The 20691-nt window shown below is 37.9% G+C and overlaps 1 protein-coding gene across 11 annotated transcripts in view; it reads left to right on the top strand.

Annotated features, from left to right (window-relative positions):
• Positions 1-20691, top strand: part of LOC107750483 (tight junction protein ZO-1-like) — a 145667-nt gene that overhangs the window by 76640 nt on the left and 48336 nt on the right. Inside the window, exon 1 of one of the 11 annotated variants that reach the window (XM_016565863.1) lies at positions 13701-13723. The exons of the other annotated variants lie outside the window; for them this stretch is intronic. The gene's annotated coding sequence lies outside the window, so the exon portion shown is untranslated. Of the gene's footprint in view, positions 1-13700; positions 13724-20691 lie in introns of those variants that run through there. 11 annotated transcript variants of the gene reach the window in all.

The raw sequence follows: 20691 nt of genomic DNA, 5'->3' as shown, positions 1-20691 counted from the left end.
GGAGTTTGTAAATGTGATACTGATTTAATACAACAGTTAAATAGACAAGAAGTTAATATTAAGTGATTTACATTGTCTGACTATAACACTATTGTCTGATTTTGCTCTATTTCGTCGTCGTTGAAAATAGTTTGAAACAAAGTAACAGCTGAGCCACTGCGCATTTCCATTCAAACACAGCGGTGTTTCGTTTATGAATGAACTGCGTTTTTAAACGAATCTAGTGAGTCAGTGATTCATGATTACCCATTCATAAATACTGTCACTTGCGTCATTCCTGAATGAATCAGCTGTTCAAACGAATCAATTGAATGAATGATTCAGTGATAACATCAGTGACTTGCCGCCACCTGCTGGCGGATTTAGTTTAATTTTAAAGTATCTTTTCAGTTATTTAAATCATTTAATATCTCTATACTCAACATTTTATATTTAAAACATTAATCTCAACATGAATTTATGGATTTAATTGCACTCATGCCACCTCTGAACCTCGTTAAATACCTGAAAATACACCTACAAGCCACTTTTGTGTTCTTCAGTGCCACATCTGTACAAATTAATTTTGTTAATACTGATTTCATTTGATTGGTAACTTATTCTTCTTATTCTACTTGTTCTTATTCTATGGTTTTATCTAGAATTTTTAAAAAGCTTATAAAATATATATATTTTTAAATTTGACATAAAAGATTACATACTTTTAATAAAGATAGAAAAATGCCATTACAAAGGTAAAAACAAAATTCTACTGTAAATCACTTTAAGGAGTCAAATATCACCTCGTAATGCGAAGGCCATTTTTTTTATCAAATTTTGGTGCTCCTAAATTTTTGACTGTGCTCCTAAATTTTGTAATTTGTGCTCCCCTCTCTCCTCTACAGTAAGCGGCAAGGAAGGCTCTTGCATTGTGCCAAGAACATCCAGAAAAGGTGCCTGCCGAGAATTACAACTTCATATAACTATGAAAACAAGGCTCAGGTTTTAAAATGAGGAGCACAATTTTTTTTTTTTTTTTTTTTTAAATAAGTATTGATTCAGGCACCGTTTAAGCACCGGAACCGTTTTAAAAGTATCGATTTGGCACCGGTATTGAAAAAACCCCAAATGATACCCAACCCTAGTTATGATAGATGTTTTATGATTTATGAGAGTGACGGATCTGTGTGTAGAAGTATATATACAGGCGACGGCCCACTTGGCTGTGTCATTTTCACATTTAATGCTCCGCTAATGAGGACTTAATTAGGCTGTACTCTACTGTCACCCACTGTTAGCCCACCCCCCTCAGTCCTCCCCACTGGACTTTCAGTGTTCTGGAACTGTCTGAGGCAGCCTGTACAAAACTTAGATCTTCACTGCATGTGACAGGAGAAAGCAGAAGTGTATGTGTGATCCTCTGCATGTGTCATCTCTGCAGTTTCTGTATAGTAGCCAGTAAGTTTGTAGAATATTAAGAGTGGTCCAGTACTCAGCGGGGCAGCTGTAACAGAACATGCTAATTTTAGGCAACACAGTCAGCTTCATTTGAACTCAAAGATTTTTTCTGAGCACATCATATTGGTGTGATATAGGAATGGCTTACAATAATTGATTTGTATGAATACACCTACCATATTTTGGTGACAAATTTGTAACCAGAAGTGAGCAAAATCTGACAAAACCGTTTTTTGGGGATATCCTCATTTGTACAAATGGTATAAAATAATATGTAAATATATAAATAAATATTTAGAAAAAAAGTTTGTTTTCCTTTTATAAAACAGACTCTAGAGACCTTTAAGGTGGTCATGTCATGTTTTTTGATGACCGTTTGCCATTTTGAAATGTGCTAAACAAATGGGCTTGACTTTAATGATGAGGGACATTTTTGAAAATTAAAAATTCCACTGCTCTTTTTTTTTTTTTTAAACATTTGAATCCATCAAACAGATTTGCAGAGCTGTAGGTGCTACATGGAGTCAGAAAGGTTTGGTAGACCGTCCCATATTTTATTGTTTATTTTTGTGGTGTTGGAGTATCTATTTGTGTGTAAATGTTGTCCATCATTTGTTAATGTCTTCATCTGTCTGGCATCTGTAAGTTGTGCATGGAACAAATCTTTTTTGTGCTTGGTTTAAAAAAATGGTCTATCTTATACTGGGGAGATTGTTTGGAGTTTTGAAATGTGCATATTTTTTTATAGTAAGTCAAACTATTTTATCACTAAGATCAAGTAAATTTGGATTTATCATAATTTGACCCCTTTAACTTTAAGATTTTCCATCACATCTAGCAGTGCTACTTGATATACACCAATCTGGCTGAGAATGGGGCACATACAGAAAACAAAATCATCTATAATCTGAATCACATGTCGAGTTTTAGTGAGCCTTCTTCTCTCAACCATGATAATACAGAGCCCTACAGGAGATTGTGGGCTACAGTGACCCAGACGCACACTCAGCATGCCAAATTCCTTCATGTTACCTCAGCTTGAACTGGCTGAATATTTTAGACATATGCCCATGTGTAGCTCTGTGTATTCTGAGCAGATCTGTGGAGTTAGTCGCATTGATAAGGTGGATTATTTTCAACGGTATTGCCCCCTGTATAATTTTTGTTTACGCAATGACTAAGTGCAGACTGAGTTTGAAGAGATTACAGACCTCACAGAGTTTATTTACCTCTAAGACTGCGATGGCTGTATTTATTTGATAATAGTCTGTTATTATTGTATCGCATGCGCATAATGATAGTGATTTCTGCTAGATTTGGTGTGTTTGTGGGTATGGAGTGTGTGAGAGTGTTGGGATAATGACGGTCTTCATTTGGAGGTTTGGTTTGTGTGTGTGACTCAGTGGATTAGTGATTTTGTGGCGTTTATATGAGTGCAGCACTCTGAAAAAAAGCAGTCACTCTCTTGTGAAGATACTAGAGCTGACAAGCTCACTGCCACACGAAAACCCACATTATCTTGTAAAAACTCTCTTAGTAAAGTCGGTTTGTGTTTTTAGCGGGCGGTCTTTCTTGGCTTCTTGGTGTCTGTTGTCGGTCCAGCTTTCCATTAGGCCTGTTTTCTCAGACCCAGGTCCACTGACCTCAGCTTTGCTGTGCCCGCGGCACAAAGCAGGTTAGCTGAGATTTACTCTGTTTATGAAGCTGGGAAACCCTAGAAGGCTGTTTTGAAGATAACGCTTGAGTGATTTCCTCCCTGTTGCTGCGCCCCATAAGCTTTAAGCAGCAGTTCTAGAGTTCTTAGGCTTTCGACTTCTCTTGAGCTATTTTGATTAAAGCTTTATCACTATTTTAGATTTGTATTGTAAGAGGGTCTTGTGTATTTCAGCATAAATTAATAGATTTTGGCTTGAATCTGAAGTTCTGCAACTTTATTTTCTGCTTGTTTCAAACACTGAAATCTGGTATAGCTCTACTGAACAAGCCTACTTTTCCATTGATTTGAGAGCTGAATGATCAGGTAACTTACAGAACCTGCCAGAAATAAAATGTAGCCTACTTAAGTCTAGGACTTTACTCCTGGTTTTGAAGGCGTGTTTTAAAATGGAAATTAATATTTCAGAATATTTAGGCCACAGCAACTAGTTTTCATTTAACACTCAGAATATTTAACATTATATAATTATATTCACATGTGATATCCATAAATAAATAATGACATTAAAAATAATTCTAAATAAATTCTTTTTTTTTTTTAGTTCCCAGACAAACAGGGAAGTAATTGCATGCGCCACATCAGGCCTTCCACTTTGGACAGCTTAGGTGATTATAATGAGTCGTTTTGTTTTGCTTCAGTCTAGACACTCAGTTTATGTTGAGACAAACTTCACTAACTTTTTGTGTTAAAGGAATTATCCCACCCCTGGCCTCAGATGTTTGCAGTTCTTGGTTTAAGATAATCAGTTTCTAGGAGAAGCCCTCTATTTTCTTAAGTGCCATTTTTCTCACAGTGGTGATTAAAAAAAAAAAAATTTACACATTAAGTATGTTGCAGTGTTTCCCCTGCCATTATATTAGGGGGGCGGCCCGCCCCCCCCCGCCCCCCTTGAAGGTCAAGTTAATTTTATTTAATTATATTTTCTCTATAGCGCCAGATCACAACAGAAGTCATTTAAAGTTACCTTTCCTATAGAACAGGTTTATACCTTGTTCTTTTATGAAGCAAACTAAATAGCCTTATGTTATTTATCTTATTAAGAATAAATGAAACTTGTTTTATGCTTTCAAATAATTAGACATGCTAAAACAGAATTTGGTTTCAATAAAACATAAGGTTGGAAAAATAAAACATTTCATAGGGCCCTAAACATGTAATATTTGTTAAACTTTTAATAAATTGATGTTAAATTGTTTTTGTTTCATGATTTTAATTCATTAGATATATATAAAATGTAATTGAACTATTAAAAAGGAGTCCAGAAAAATAAAACAAAAGCCGTAAACCTAGGGGAAACACTGTGTTGTGTTGCCTTTTTACTTACAAAATGTTTTAATATCTTTTAAATAAGTTTCTTACCCACACCAATGCTTTATTTGATCAAAAGTACAGTACAAACATTAATATTGTGAAATAATATTAAAATTTAAAACAACTGTTTTCTTTTTTAACAAGTTCTAAAATATTCTGTGATTGCAAAGCTGAATTTTCAGCAACCATTACTCAAGTCTTCAGTGTCACATGATCCTTCAAAAATCATTGTAATATTGATTTGGTGCTCATTTCTTATTATCAATGTTTAAAGCAGTTCATCCATTTGCATAAATATGAGCTGTGAGTTGCGTGTGTGTGTGTGTGTTTTCTGTTATTTGATTCTGGTTTCATAAAAGAAAAAGTGACAGTTGTAATGGTATACCGTATGTTCTCTCTGTATCATATTTGAAAATATTAAAACTATAAAAAAAATTGGGACCCCGACCTGAAGCTAGAAAGCTCTTAGCATTTTACAGTGTAAATATTTGAGTGATATTACTTATTTTATATTATTAGTATAGAATTATACGGACTAGAGCCCGACCTATATATAGTTTAGCCGATATTATCGGCCGATATGAGCATGTCGCCGATATATCGGTATCTGTGAATATGCCGCCGATATTAACTTTTATTTTTACAGAACATATAACGCAGATTAAATGCTTCTGAATGGTGTAATTACTTAGTTTGTCCAGCAGAGCGTGCTCCATTGTTTGCTACTGGTGACCCAGGTCACTGTAGTGTAGAGATGTGCGGATGAGCTCAAACTTCACCCGAGTCCGCTGCTTCAAATGATCCACCCGCACCTATATTTGATCGTCACTTTACAATGATTCTAAGCCACCCACCCGCACCTATATTTGATCGTCACATTACAATGATTCTAATTCTTAGTTTTACATGATGATATGATGAATGGGTGGCTCATTTGGCCGCGGCCCAGAACTCATGCTTATCACATCGGTCACATCGCGCGGTGCGACAAAATACAATAGAATTCTATTGTATTTTGTCGCGCCGCTCGCATCTGGTGTAGAATAGAACCCATTATAATCAGTGAAGTTTTCTACACTGGATGCAGTAAACTGATGCATCGCTCTATTTATGACGTGCTGACACAAAGTTCAAATGATTTTCAATGGTCGCTTTGTCGCGTCCTGTTGCGGCGCAGACACGGTGTCAGCATAGTTTGTCAGCACAGTCAGTAACGTAGCAGATTGAAAAGTTATCTTTCTGCAGTCCAATAAATGGCAGTGCGGTGGTGGCTTGAGTCTGTTGAATGGTGATTTAACGCTACGTTGTCACCTAGTTAGTGAGAATATTAGTAGGGCCCTATGATTTCCGCGATGCAGAAAACATGGACGGAATCGCGGAATCCAGTCATAAAAACTGAATTTATTGTATAACGCAGAATTCCATGGAATTTGTCTTATTTTTGATGAATAAATAAAAAACAGGTCAGTACATTTTATATATATTTATAAGTAACTTGCTTGCCCTACACAGTCACCTTTGTTTAATTTCTTAATTCAAGTTATATATATTTTGTTCTATTTATGTTATTTATAATAAGTGAAGTGAAGTTTACTGTTAAGTGCACTGATGTCAGACTCATTTTGAATAATAAAGTTTATTGTTAAATTGTTAAATACCCTGCCTCCACTACATAGACCTATGTTTGTCACATCATTATAAGTGTTTGATCACCACATTTGAGTTATCATGGCAAAAAATGTGTTTATGTATATATATATATATATATGTATATATATATGTATATATATATGTGGGGGAGGCCCTAATTATTCCTGGATATTAATTATATACTATAGTGGTGAAGGGAAGTAATCTAGCTTTAGCTGCACCTCATTAACTCTCTGGCTGTCTATCTTGGGCCACAGAACAGGCATTGTGGGGCAGAATGCTGTCTGTAAGGGCTTGGGAATTCCTTTGAGTGAGCTCGGACTGGTCACGTGACCCTCGGCTGGGAGGCCTGTCCGGGGTGACTGCTGTTTCTGTGGGTCTGGGATATAAGCAGAACCAAGGTGTCCTATTTATCCCCCACTTTCCCCTCTCGCTCATCATTTTGCCCCTGTCCTTCTTTTGTTTCTCTTTCTTTCACTCTCTCTCTCTTACACACACCCTGACAAAGAGACCCCCTGCTGAATGAGGCTGTTGTTGTACAGTTACACATCATTGTGCTTGTGTATGTGTGCGTGTTTTGCATCACAGATTCTGGCTGTGGAATTCAGATGTGGGAACAGCCTCGTTTCGGTTGTTAGCTCAGAGCTAAGAACATGGACATTGCACAACAACACATTATCTAATAAATAAGACCACCTCCCCCTGTAGACAGACTTAACTTTATGACTGTGTTTTCAGTTTTTCCTGTTCATCTTAACATCATTTACTACTGTTCAAAAGTTTGGGGTCAGTAAGATTTTTTTTTCTTTTAAAGAGATCAATGCTTTTATTCAGTAAGGATGCATTAAATTGGCCAGTGACATGTATAATGTTGCAAAAGAGTATTTCAATTAAATGCTCTATTTTTGAATGTTCTATTCATCAAAAAATCTTGAAAAAAATGTATCATAGTTTCCACAAAAATATTGAGCAGCACAACTGTTTTCAGCATTGATAATAATAAGAAATGTTTCTTGAGCAGCAAATCAGCATACTAGAATGATTTCTGAAGGATCATGCGACACTGAATACTGAGTAATGGCTGCTAAAAATTCAGCTTTCCTATCAGATAAATCAAATATATTTTAAAATAAATTGAGATGAATAACAGTTAATTAAATTTTTTTTTTGCAATACCACTGTTTTAACTGTTTTATCTAAATGGGTCTTTCAAAAACATCTTACCAACTCAAACTTTTGACTGTCAGTGTATTTATATATTAACACTTTTTAATCAGTCAAAAAACAAAACATTAAGAATGTATAATTATAAAAAATTATAAAGCAGAGATGAACAAAACCAGCAAACATAACTTCAAAGGGAACTGTTCAGATTTAGTCTGTCAGTAGCAAAGCTAAAGGTGAGTTTTTATTTTACTTTTGATTCATTATTGATAGCATTATAGCATAGGCCTAAATATTCACCATTTATTTTTTAGGATTGCTGGCTTACATGATGGCTTTGTTCTATTAAGTATTTTAACTCCAAATTGTCAACATTTAATGATTAAAAATGGTTATAAAGTCTTCAGGTTTTTAAGCAAACATCATCACAATTCTGTCAGAGAGAGAATGAAAGAGAAAGAGAGTGTGAAGGGCCTTGGCTTTTTATCAGCACATTCCTGCCCTGTGGTATTGTGTGTGTGTGTGTGTGTGTGTGCTGGGCAGATAACTCTGTGAGTGTTCATTGGGTCAATGCAGCGCTGATTTAAAAACTCTTGTGGCAAGGCCAGAAACTGCGGCCTGGTTATCATCTCTGACCTGCCAGCGCTTTACCACTGCAAACTTAAAATAAAATGTGTGTGTGCCTGAGTCACAGTGAGAGAGAGATAATCCAGTCAATACATACATCTTTACCATAATGCTTTGAACTAGGAGGTTGTTGATAGGGATGCCCTGATCGATCGGTTGGAGATCGGTATCGGCCGATAATCACATTTTATGACTCGATCGGTACTCACTACACTTGGCCGATCTCACAAACCAATCACAAGATAATCACATTTTATGCCTCGATCGGTACTCACTACACTTGGCCGATCTCACAAACCAATCACAATTTGATGACGTCAACGCGTGACGACGTACATGATGCGTGGGGACATAAAAGATTTGCCGCCACAGTCAATGTCATCGCCGGTGTGGAAATGCTATGACGTTTCGAGAAACAAAAAAAAATTCGTTATTTGTTGTGTATATTTTGCATGATGATATGATGAATGGATGGTTTATTTTTAACAGCAGATTCAGTGATGTTAGAGCTGATCTGCGCCTCACTGCACATGTCTGCGGCGTGTTATGGCTCCACGGGAACTGGAGCTGATCACGGCCGCTCTAGTCAGTGCCACAATGCAATGTCAAGTCTAGTCAAAGCCGCGGCACGTTTCTGAAGCGGCTCTCCGCGCTGCTTGGCTAAAACGTGGAGGACGGAACAAAACCTCGGAGCCGTAAGGGATAACGGTAACATAATACGCTGATCGTGGGCTGCTTTTAAATGAACATTTATTTATAAAACAAAATATCTTCTTTGGCCATATTAGCCTAATAGCATTAACACAGGCTTTACTCCTTTCAAACTTTATCTGGAATGTCACCGTTTCTGTCACTGCAACTTTCCGATCAGGCGAATGAACACACACACAAAATCGTCTGCCTCATGGAAAAAATATTTTAGTTAATATTAAGTTAATATTTGCATCATTTATGATTTATTTTATCCACCCGCGACCCACCCACAAATAATCAGAATGCATTTTTTATTAACCGACCCTCAGATTATCCGCAGTGCCCATGGATATAGGAAAAGCAAAATATGTTTGCTGCGTAAATCTTACTGAATCAGACTTACTGAAAATGCTAATTCATTCTCTGCCAGCAGGAGGTGCTTTAAAGCGGGAGAAACAGGTTTCCCCAGTAACGGCAGTACACAAAGCAGCGCTGAGCTCACAAACGCTGCTTTATCAGGCATATAACATGCAAGATAAAATGAAAATGACATCGAAAATTTTCTAAAGATAGTCTTCCTTCAGAAATGTTCGGAAAAAAATGACATGTAGGCGGAACCTCAAAAGGGAATAAATATGAGATGGGAGGAAAATATATATTTCAATATTTTTCCTCGCAGTTATATAATTGGGTTATTATACTATATATATATTTCGGCATCAGGGAGCCGCTATTATACCTGGCATTGAAACTGGCATCGTGCTTTTGAATGCACGATCACTTTTAGTTTCACTTTCACTTTCGAGATTCGCGATCGCACATACTCTGTTTATACTATGGAGCGGCAGTACTTGCCACACATTTTACAAGATTATATGTTTGTCAGTGGTACTGAGGATCTGCAAATCATTCGCCATCGTCCTCAGTCATCTCTCCTTACTCTGTTTATGTGGTAAGTGAAATTTTATGTACTGTAATGTAACAGGCAACCGTTACACTCCTGTCTACACCAGACGCGAAGTTGTCGTGTCGCTCCGCATCAGCTAAAGTCTGTCTACACTGGACACGACAAAGCGACCTTTGAAAATAATTTGAAATTTGTGTCAGCACATCATAAATAGAACGCGGCAGCAGTTTACTGTCGGGGATTTGTCGTGTTGCGCCGCATCCAGTGTAGACAGTCATCGTCCATCGCGAGGTTTCACTGTAGACATCGTCCGATGCCAATTTTGTAGACATCGCCCAACCCTATTGCATAAGCTAACTTTCCTGTTTCTCTGGAAAACTGCTTTTCAGAAGTAAATGGCTTGAAATGCGATCTGTGTTGAAGTCTTTGCATATATCGTGTATTAGAAATTTCTCTATTTTTATGTTAGACATTTTTACACGTTTCATATATTTTAACACTATTTTGTTGGCATGTAATTCTATATCATTAGCACAATGAACAGGAAGCCGACAGCACAGAGAATCATAGGTCTGCAGAACAGATGCACAGAGCTCCTCTGAATCCAACTGTTAAAGAATTACTGCGTTTAAGATGTATTTGGGCTGTGTGTGTGTATGCATGCCTGTGTGTTATGAGTGTGTGCCTGTCTAAGCTAGTGGCTGTTTGAAGAGAGGGAGAGCGTTTGTACAGCTTTTTCAGAGCACAGCCCAGGGACCAAAGCAGATCGTGAAGAAAAGAGGAAAAAATATGGAAAGATCATGTGACCCTAGCATGTATTAAAAATAACACAGGAGAATGGAAAATAATCCTGCTGACCCATCATTGTGAATATAGGTTAGAGAAGCTACGCTTTATTTAGGATTACATCAGCAAATTGCAAAAAGATGTACAAATATCTAAACATCTGTATTTAGGCTAGAGGATTTCATGGAATCAAAGTGCCATTGTGTCAGTGACCTGACAATGCTGATGGCTTCACATTTATTTTGTTTTTTTTGTTTTTTTTCACATTTCAGCTCTTTAAAAAGAATTGGCTATTAAAATATATATAGTAATTTAATTAAATATTATCAAAGCTACTTTTGAATGACCTTCGGTGGAGAAGATGCTTTTTAGAACCAGATGGTGGTGTAATGACAGCTACCTCCAGAGGCTAATAAGCTAGGGGTGCTCCGATCAGGATTTTTGAGGCCGATCGCCGATCACAGAAAGCAGTATCTGCCGATACCCATCTTTTTAAAGCCTTTTTTTATCATTTATAACTATTTATAGTGATACTACAATCAGGATTTTTAGACATTTATTCAAGGCCTCAATTTCATTTTTGAAAATGGGGGGAATTATCCTCTTAGGTGTCTCTTGTGAGAGGAGAAGCAGCTTTCACACAGGAGTCCGCTACTGATCCGTGGCTGTTTACCACAAACACAACATTTAATTCAAGTTTATTTGTACAGTGCTTTTCACGATGGTGATTCACTCACACTGTTTGTGAAATTTACGTCTCACACAAGGTTTTCAAATTACTTTATAAGTTATCTAAGGAAGAAATATGAAGGTTGAGTACCTCACCTTCAGCATTATAATGATTTCACCCGCGCCGGACAGAGACTGAGACGGTGCCGTTGCATGTCATGCCAAACCTCTCATGGCAGCGTCATCAGCTTGAGATCGTTTTTTTGAGATCGGCCTTTTTAGAGACCGCTGATCAATCATCCCAACGTGATTATCAGCCGATAATGATCGGTAGCCGATCAATCGGAACACTCCTATAATAAGCAATGCTAACCAGCACACCTTGAATTTTTTACGAGATCTACAGCTGTAATGCTTCATGTTGTCCTTGATCATGTGATCTCAACTGCAGTGGAAGAGGATGGTGGCATGTCCCAGAAACAAAGGATTAATAACAGCAATTGAGTGAACTGATCATCATAGATGGCTCTTTGCTCAATCCTGGGTTATTAATCATGGGAATTTAATAGTGGTGATCTTCGTTGTGATGATCTCAGTAAAAATTACAGTAAAAACAATAAAATTGTGAAATATTAATACAATTTTAAACATTTTCTATTGTAATACATTTTAAATTTAATTTATTCTTCTGGCAAAGCTGAATTTTTAAGACATTACTCCAGTCTTCAGTGTCACATGATCCTTCAGAAATCATTAAAGTAAGAAACAAAAAAAGCTGATGCCTTTATCAAAAAGGCAGTTTTCTCTTTTAACTGACAGACAAGACTTCCATTCCAACAGCTGCCGTATTGAGTATTACAATTTTTCTTATTTATTTTTTAGTGAGGGCTCCATGTCCTCCTCATTGCACCATCTCTGTCTTTATTCCCTCTGTTTCCATTACAAGCTCTAATTAAAATGAATCTTGTTTCCATTAGGGCTGTGCGATATGGACAAAAAAAAAAACCTATCGCGACTTCTTTGATCAATTTTGCGATTTCGATTTTAATCACGATTTTGACACACACAGACATGCTTTACAGTCATAAATGCATTCATTGTGAATTTATTTCAAATCCAAACGTTGTTTCTGAAAATGCTTTTTCAGCATTGTGATTCTCTTTTATCACAGTACAGTAATACAATCTTTCATAGACATATTCACGTTTAAACTCAATAAATATAACTTTGTTTAACTACCACCACGAGTGCCATCTATTATTGCGTTGTTTGTCTAAAAGTGCACTTTTCCTTGTTTTAAATCTATCCAAAAAGCCATGTGTTGACTGTGAAACCGTAGACTTTAATTATATGCATTTATGGTGTAATTACAAAATTTCCGTGTCAATCCATGTTCATTTTTACCGCGAATAATGCGCTGTTACTTTAATTCAGCGCATGCAGCACAGCAGAAATAGACTCCGTGTGGAAACAACGGAGCGCACTGCCGGACCGCAATCGCATGCAGTGTGAACGCTCTGATCCGTTAACATGGGCGCGGACAAAATACGCACCACAGACGGAGTGTGTGGACCTGGCGTTACGTTTGTATGCCCGCCCGGTCTGTTCTGTTCATGTGCTCCATTTAGGTGCGCTGCATTCTGATTGGTTCGGATAGCATACTGCGGGAGGTCGGGGGTGTGGAAAATCGTGCTGTAAAGCGATTTAGAAAATCGCGCATGCTCAAATCGCAATTTTATAACGATTTCGATTAATCTCACAGCCCTAGTTTCCATTTGCTGTATTATTAGGATGTCAGACCTGCATGTGAATTGGGCAACACTATTAGACCACTTGCACGCCACAGAAAGCTCTGATGGAGCGTTTGATGGATAGGATTGCATAAGATCTTGAGGGTATAGGAGAAGCCAGGTCAGTTTGAAATCAAGCAGAAACAAAACAAATTGGATTTCTCAAAGTCCCATTGGTTTACATTACAGTGTATTGCAATTTGTTTGAACTTTTAGTTGCATAACTTTTGCAAATTTGCATTTGAATCAGTGAATTGGTATGATTTATGTCTTAACATGCTGTATAAGTGCCCATAGAGCCTTAAATAAAGTGATCTTTTGCATGTGTGTGTGTGTGTGTGTTTGTGTCCTTGTAATAAACACACATGCTGCAGTTCACTGCAGTAGACAGCGTGAATGTAAAGAAGCTGCAGGTATCTGTGTGTGTGTGTATTTTGCAGCTGTAGGTAGGAGACTGCACACAGTCCAGGGCTGAGCATGAGCAATGGTGTCTCATTTCCCCATCACTAACACCCCCACCACGTATTGTGGGTGTGTTTCTCCCTCCCTCCCTCCCTCCTGCAATCTCTCTCTCTCTCTCTCTCTCACACACACACACACACACACACACACACACACACCACATGTACAGAGGAAGAAGCCGTGAGGAACTAGTGCAGTGGGAATTTTTTTCTTTACACCAAGCAGGATATTATCTCTCTCTACCTGACGCAAGTGTACATCCATCCTAAGAACATGTGGAGTTCCTGCCTTTCATTCTAATGAGGGATCTTTAGCATGCCGGAGGAACAGGCTCTGTGCTCGTGCACCGCTGCCGGCCACCTGACTCTTTCTGTATGGATTTACATTAAGCGGGCAAGTGCACAGTATACTCCTGCAGTGTGTATGGATCTTGGCCGAGACGAAGAAATGCATGGAGAGACATACATATCTTTGTTTTTATAACCTGATTCAACCATCTACCGCTGAACTGTGAGTGTTACACTCTGCAGCAGAGAGTATTATGCCATTTCCCACATGCAACAATGCATTTGTGTCTCTAAATGGGTTACACCCAATTAATTTAGATAAAAAAATCTAGAAAACAATAAATCTATTTGTGATATTTGAGAATGAAACAAATGCTAGAGCCTTGTCCTTAGAAAACATCTGCATTGTGTGGTGTCTCAGGGCATGTGAAGTCGTCAGATTGACTGATCACTGTTTGGGCTTTGCAGGATGGGTTGCAGTAAAGGTGGCTTGTTGTGTAACTAAGTCTGGATTTACACAGTCAACCTGTGTTTTTTTTTTATTAATTTTTTTTTTTTTTAGGTCGTATCATGTTGCATGTGTGTCCACAGCAAAAACATGTATGTGGTCACTTTTAGATGTGGTTTTGTTGCATCTGATATCTGACCATGCAACCAGCATTTAATCTCTCGTAATTTTTTTCATCATTGTTAGCCGACATGATTTGAGAGTTTTGTTCTGGTGTAAAGCTCTTGGTGCTCAAGTAAGGGAATGTGGTGGAATTTCTATGTTTGAATCATTCAGGGCAATCCCAGGATGGCAGCATTAGGATATTGGGCTGCCCCTATTAGTCCTGATTCAGGGGTGGGTGGTGGGGGAGATGTCCAGCCCTTTCTGGTCTCCTTAGCATTTCTCTAATACTCTTCATTTGCTCAATCTGTTTGGTGATACATCTATTCACATTATTATTATTATTATTTATTTTTTTTCCCACTTTTTTTAAAAATAGATTAAGGACATGCAAAATGGTCATTCAGTGACACTTCTGAAGGATACTGCTAAAAAGCTAACTAATGATGCTAGATAAAAGTAAACACTCTTGGAAATTAATACTTTTATTCTGCAAGGATGCAAAGACATTTTTTTTTCTATTTCAAATAAATATTTTTAATATAAATATATTTCAATACAAATATATTTTAATGAAATCTATTTCAATATAAATCTATTTTAATGAAATATAATTTTTTATAGAATACCTCTAAGAATTCTGAAAAATTGTAACAGTTTCCACAAAAATATGAGCTGCACAACATTTTGTCATAGATGATAGATAGATAGATAATAAGAAATGTTTCTTTGGAATCAAAACAGCATATCAGAATGAAGTAAGGGTGGGAGAAAAAATCAATCCATCGATGCATCGCGATTCTCTCTCCAACGATTCTGATTCTGAGCTTAGTTTTTAACCAGATGCGTGATGACGCGGAGTTTGCTATAGAAACACCCGTATTCTGCTTGCTTTCAATTCCTCACACACATACACCACTCGAACCTTCCGTAAAATAATCTTTCATAAAGTTCGGAAAGGTTGAAGCAAATTACAAGGACATTCGCGGGCTTCATTGCACCGGATTCGCTGTGAGAGACGCGCGCTTTGTTTGATGTTATACTTTAAGTGTGCGGTCTCGCCCGTCGGTATTTTCCTTACAAATGCTCTCCAGTTATGTCTTAAGGGATTAAACGGACAGGACAAACCACATTACTTCTTATATTTCAAAAGAGATCCGTGCGTGAATGCAGCTTAATAGATCTCCCGCTGTCTATGATGTCATAGTAAAAAACAACAGTAAAGATGAAGAAAAGTCACTCACAGTTCTTGAATGGAAAACGTTCAGATAATCTGAAATACTGAAAACACTCTGTTGTTTGTAATATGTTTCTATGCTCCTCTTTATTATTTGCTACTTGCTTGATTCCCACCCCTAGAATGAAGGCTTGAATAATGGCTGCTGATAATTCAGCTTTGCCATCACATAAATAATTTACACTTCAAAATATAATAAAATAGTATACGGTTATTTTAAATTGTAGATGAATCTTTACTATATTTTTGATCAAATAAATGTAGCTTTGGTGAGCACTAAAGACATTCACAAACTTTTTAAAATCTTACAGTGCCCAGTTTTATACCAGTAGTGAATGTCTTCAGTAGTGAAAGTAGATAAAAATCAGGACTAAAACCTCTCTGGTCTTTAGTGCTCTCAGTGATTGCTGACATAGGCCCTGTTCCAAATGCCCCCTATGCCCCCTATGCCCTTGCAGCCCTCTTTCAGGCCCATGCTTTGAAAATGTAGATATCACATAGAAATAGCATAGCAGCTACCAAAGGGGAACTCATGTACGCCCTTAAGAGTCATAAAAAAACAAATGGGACAGAGGCCATAGTGGACATGCTTTTGCTGCTTTGCAGTTCATATGATCAGTTTATTTCAGTGCTTTCTCTCTGAACGTATTGGTTAGTGTGTAATTTGGTATTTGGCCATTATATTGGTTGTTACATTTTTTTAATATTCTAATTAGTCATATGTATTTATTTATTTCTATTATTTTTTTTTTTTTGTGATGTGTACAGCATTGTGTTTTGTTTTCAGTGATGTTGGGCAATTCAAGGCGATCCCGTAACGGCTTGGGGGTTTTCTTTTAAAGTCAAAAATACTCCCTGCAAACAGGAAGGAGCTTCCTTCAGTAAATTCCAGCTCTTGGTTGCGTCCTGTCCAGTCCAATCAGAGCTCTGCTCACATGCTGGTGTCAACGGTCGACTTTTCCTTCCTAAACACGCAACTTTCTTACAACAGGCACACAGATTCAGTATTCTAGGTGATGTATGTGACCTTACTTAATCATCTCTACTGTAGATTGTTTTAGGCTCAAGTTTCAACAACATGAAAATGCAGGAAACAGAAATGCAATTACAAATTGCAATTGAAATCTAAATTAAAAAGTATTAATGAATGTGAACATGCTGCAATCAGTTCAGCTGTTTCTGCCCCATTTTAACCCTGTGTGGGTTTGTCCCAGAGTAAGGCTAAATGGATCATTTCCTGTTCAAAGCAGAAAGGACATGGTCAGCACCTTAACCAACAGGAGATTTTCAGCGGAAAAGAGCTTTAATATTTATCAGGGAAACAAAGACATAAAATTGCTCTTTAATGAAATCTTTTAAGACTTCATGTATAACATGTCTTGCTCTAGTATTTTTTATTTGAAGTCTGTAATTTGTGCTTTAACGTGGAAAATAGACAGACGCATGCATTTGTGTGTGTGTGTGTGTGGCTTATATCATGCTGACATTTGCATCATCAATAATAGATTAGTGGTTCAGGTTGAAGTCTCTTTCGCAGTTCTACGTTACGGCTCTTACATCTGCTGTTTATTATGTCCTCCACACTAACACATTTCTTGTCTCCTTTTTTTTTTTTTCTTTTTCTTTTTCTTGAGATGGCTCTAATTTCAGTGGTTGTAGCAGTTGAGAAGTTTCACAAGAAAGCTACCAGGCTGTGTTGTGTAACAAAGAACGAGTTTGCTGGAATGTTCTTTGAGAGAGAGTTCAGTTTACACACTCGGGCACATCTAGACCTCCCTACTGCATTGCAAAGCAGTCAGTATTATTTGAAACTGCAGAAACCTGTATTTAGACCTAAATTATAGCTGTGCTGTTTTAGTGTGTGCTGAGGGCTCTAATGACCAGGACACTCATTATTTAACAGCTACGAGTGCCGCAGCTCGCTAGTAAACACCCTGGAACTGCTTATCGCGATCAAAATCCAAGGCGCTGCTAACCAGCAGTTGGTTTCTGCATCAATTTTATCGATCCAGAGAGAAATCTCTCGGAGTATTAGTGCACCACCTTTTAAGCTGCCTGCCCGTTTTAGTGAAGCTGTTGGCCCAGAAAAGATGGCCACTGATCTACTAGAAAGCCTCTCAGTTTCACCTGGCTGTCAGAGCTCACTATTAGCTGCCTATCTGGGCTCTTTGAACCCCTGCTCACTTCTGGCAGGTCTGAGGTCTACTTGAAACAAAGACTCTCTTTAGTGGAAGAACGATTCTTTGGCTCTGAGCGGGACTGCCCAGTGTCTGCCCTTCAGCTAGGCCTTGAGCTTGAATAAACGTGAATGTATACAGTGCCGTGAAAAGGTTTTTTATTTTTTTTATTTTTGGCATATTTGTCACACTTAAAAGATTCAGATCATCAAACAAATGTTAATATTACACAAAGATATTGCAAGTAAATACAAAATGCAGTTTTTAAATGATGATTTCATTTATTAAGGGAAAAGAGCTGTCCAAACCTACCTGGCCCTCCGTGAAAAATTAATTGCCCCCTCCTGTTAAATCATGAAAGAACTGTGATTTAAGTTAAATTTCACTAGCCACACCCAGGCCTGATCACTGCCAGACCTGTTGAATCGAGAAATCACTTAAATAGAATCAGTGAAGCATGCTTAAAGAGCAACACATCATGCCGCAATCTAAAGAAATTCAAGAACAGATGAGAAACAAAATAGTTGACATGTATCAGTCTGGAAAGGGTTATAAAATCATTTCTAAGGCCTTGGGACTCCAGCGAACCACGGTCAGAGCCATTATCCACAAATGAAGAAAACTTGGAACAGTGGTGAACCTTCCCAGGAATGGCCGGCCTACCAAAATTACTCCAAGAGCGCAACGACGACTCATCCAGGAGGTGATGAAAGAACCCAGAACGACATCTAAAGAACTGCAGGCCTTGTTAAATTAAATAAACAGGACGTTCATCAGTTACGCACTTTATTCCTTTCATCACCTCGCTCACATATGCAACACCGTTCAACACCGTTCCTCTACAACAACGCCCCCTTTTTCCCCGCACGCTCACCTTTGAACCAGCGCATGCGCTAACCTCATTTTTAACCCAGAAGAACCTTCTTTCATGTGAACAGAGTAGGGAGGAAATAACATGTTAACAATCTCCCTATCCTTTAAACAAAGAAAATATAAATAAAAAAACATACAAAACAAAGATTACAGTTACCAAAAAACAATTGTTGTATATCCGATTGAAAATAAACCTCTTTCCTCTCTTTTTATTTTTATTTTTTATTAACAAGTGTCTCCAGTCCTTAACTAAGTGCTTTCAATAGCACCATAGTCCTTCACTGAGCACTTTCAATAACATCAGGGCCGACGCTCCTTTTTTTGTAAGACAGTCAGCGAGTTGAGTTTTTGTGTCCAACCAGAGTACCTAGGGAGGAAATAACATGTTAACAATCTCCCTATCCTTTAAACAAAGAAAATATAAATAAAAAAACATACAAAACAAAGATTACAGTTACCAAAAAACAATTGTTGTATATCCGATTGAAAATAAACCTCTTTCCTCTCTTTTTATTTTTATTTTTTATTAACAAGTGTCTCCAGTCCTTAACTAAGTGCTTTCAATAGCACCATAGTCCTTCACTGAGTACTTTCAATAACATCAGGGCCGACGCTCCTTTTTTTGTAAGACAGTCAGCGAGTTGAGTTTTTGTGTCCGACCAGAGTACCTTCTTGATTCTTTTACTCTGTATGAGCTCCTTTATGCTGCTTATTTCCAGTCGAAGACGTTTCTCAGAGACCTGTTTTGTTGACTTAAGGGCATCAAACAGAGAGTGGTTGTCTGTCACACAGATCAACGGAGGAGTATTCAGCTCAGCATTTCCAGTAGTAAGTTCAGAAAAGAGAGTAGTCAGAAAAATGACATTATCTATTCCATCTGACAGGGCCAGAGTTTCCCCTGCCAGAGTACTCCTCACGACACGTCTAATTTTTTTAGATTGCCAGCAGAGAGGAGAAAACTTCCCTCCTTCTCCCATGAGACCAATCAATGTCCCCCCCTGTGTGCCCCCATCAGGGAGATTTCCAAGGGAAGCATCACTGAAAACAACAAAGTTTAGAGCATCACTGTTTTATTATCTGTGTTTTTTGTTCTGTCACTGTCATTCTGTTACACTGTGGAAGCTTCTGTCACGAAAACAAATTCCTCGTATGTGTAAACATACCTGGCAATAAAGCTCATTCTGATTCTGATTCTGATTCTGATGCATTTATATACCGTCACCGTCACTCACAGCGGTTCGCACGTGTTTTGCGCATGAGCCGCACGCAGCCCAAAATTAAACGACTTAATCGACCATGATAGCTTTAATCGATTGCACCTCTTATCGACAATTAATCGATCATCGATTAATCGTTGACATCCCTAATGTGAAGATACCATACACCTGGTTCTAACTCATGTAGATCCACTGCCACTGTCTCGTTATATTCTGAAGCCATGGGCAACCCCACAGCAGGCTTTGGCTTTGTCCTCTTGTACTTTTGGCATATTTCACAGTCATATACTATTTGTTGTAGAATAGTAAAACATTCTTTGTCCTTATTTCCTGAACTGCGAATGAGCCTCTGTAGCCTGTCTACCGACGCGTGACCGAACTGTTTATGGAGCTTCAGAAGCACTTTGCGTTTCTCATCTGGAGACATATTTTCTGTCACTGTTAGAACTTCCTCTTCAGTTTGATCTTTTTTAGTGTCTTTGTCTCTGATATCAACACAGTAATGTCCAGAACTGGTAAATTCAAGAGGAATAGATTGTTTGAACATCACTGCACTGTCCTTTTCCATGTCCAAAATGGTCCCTGCTTTCTTCAGTGACGTTTTACTCAGCAGGAGTGGAATGTCAACCTTGACAACTTCTGTTTCAATTAGGCATTTTGTCAGTCCTATTTTAGCTGGTAATTTCACATTTCTTGTGGAATATACCAAATTCCCATCTCCGAAGCGAAATGGTCTGCAACTGCGAGTTTCTGTTTGCATCAACTGGTTCACTTGATCTTGAGTGAGGTCATCAATATAGTTTTCCAGCCATTTCTCCCCACACACAGTACGGGTACATGCAGTGTCAATAATCGCTGATCCTAATGATTCAGTCATGAATATCTCTGCATCGGACATGGAGGCCTTTGTAAACAATGTAATGTTACATTCCTCAATATTTGCATCTTCAGTTATTCTTACTTGTTCGGTTTTCTTGTGTGGACAGTCTTTAGCCCAATGAAATGTGCACTGGCAAATAGCACACCTGGATCTCTTACCGTATTTATCCAGTGGATTAGTCCCTGGTAATGGCTGCT

This window comes from Sinocyclocheilus rhinocerous, unplaced genomic scaffold (assembly GCF_001515625.1).
Source record: "Sinocyclocheilus rhinocerous isolate Xijiao unplaced genomic scaffold, SAMN03320098_v1.1 scaffold19, whole genome shotgun sequence".
In the NCBI taxonomy this organism is placed as follows: domain Eukaryota; kingdom Metazoa; phylum Chordata; class Actinopteri; order Cypriniformes; family Cyprinidae; genus Sinocyclocheilus; species Sinocyclocheilus rhinocerous.
Note: the sequence above shows the minus strand (reverse complement) of the source record. Positions and strands in the feature narration are given on the sequence as shown.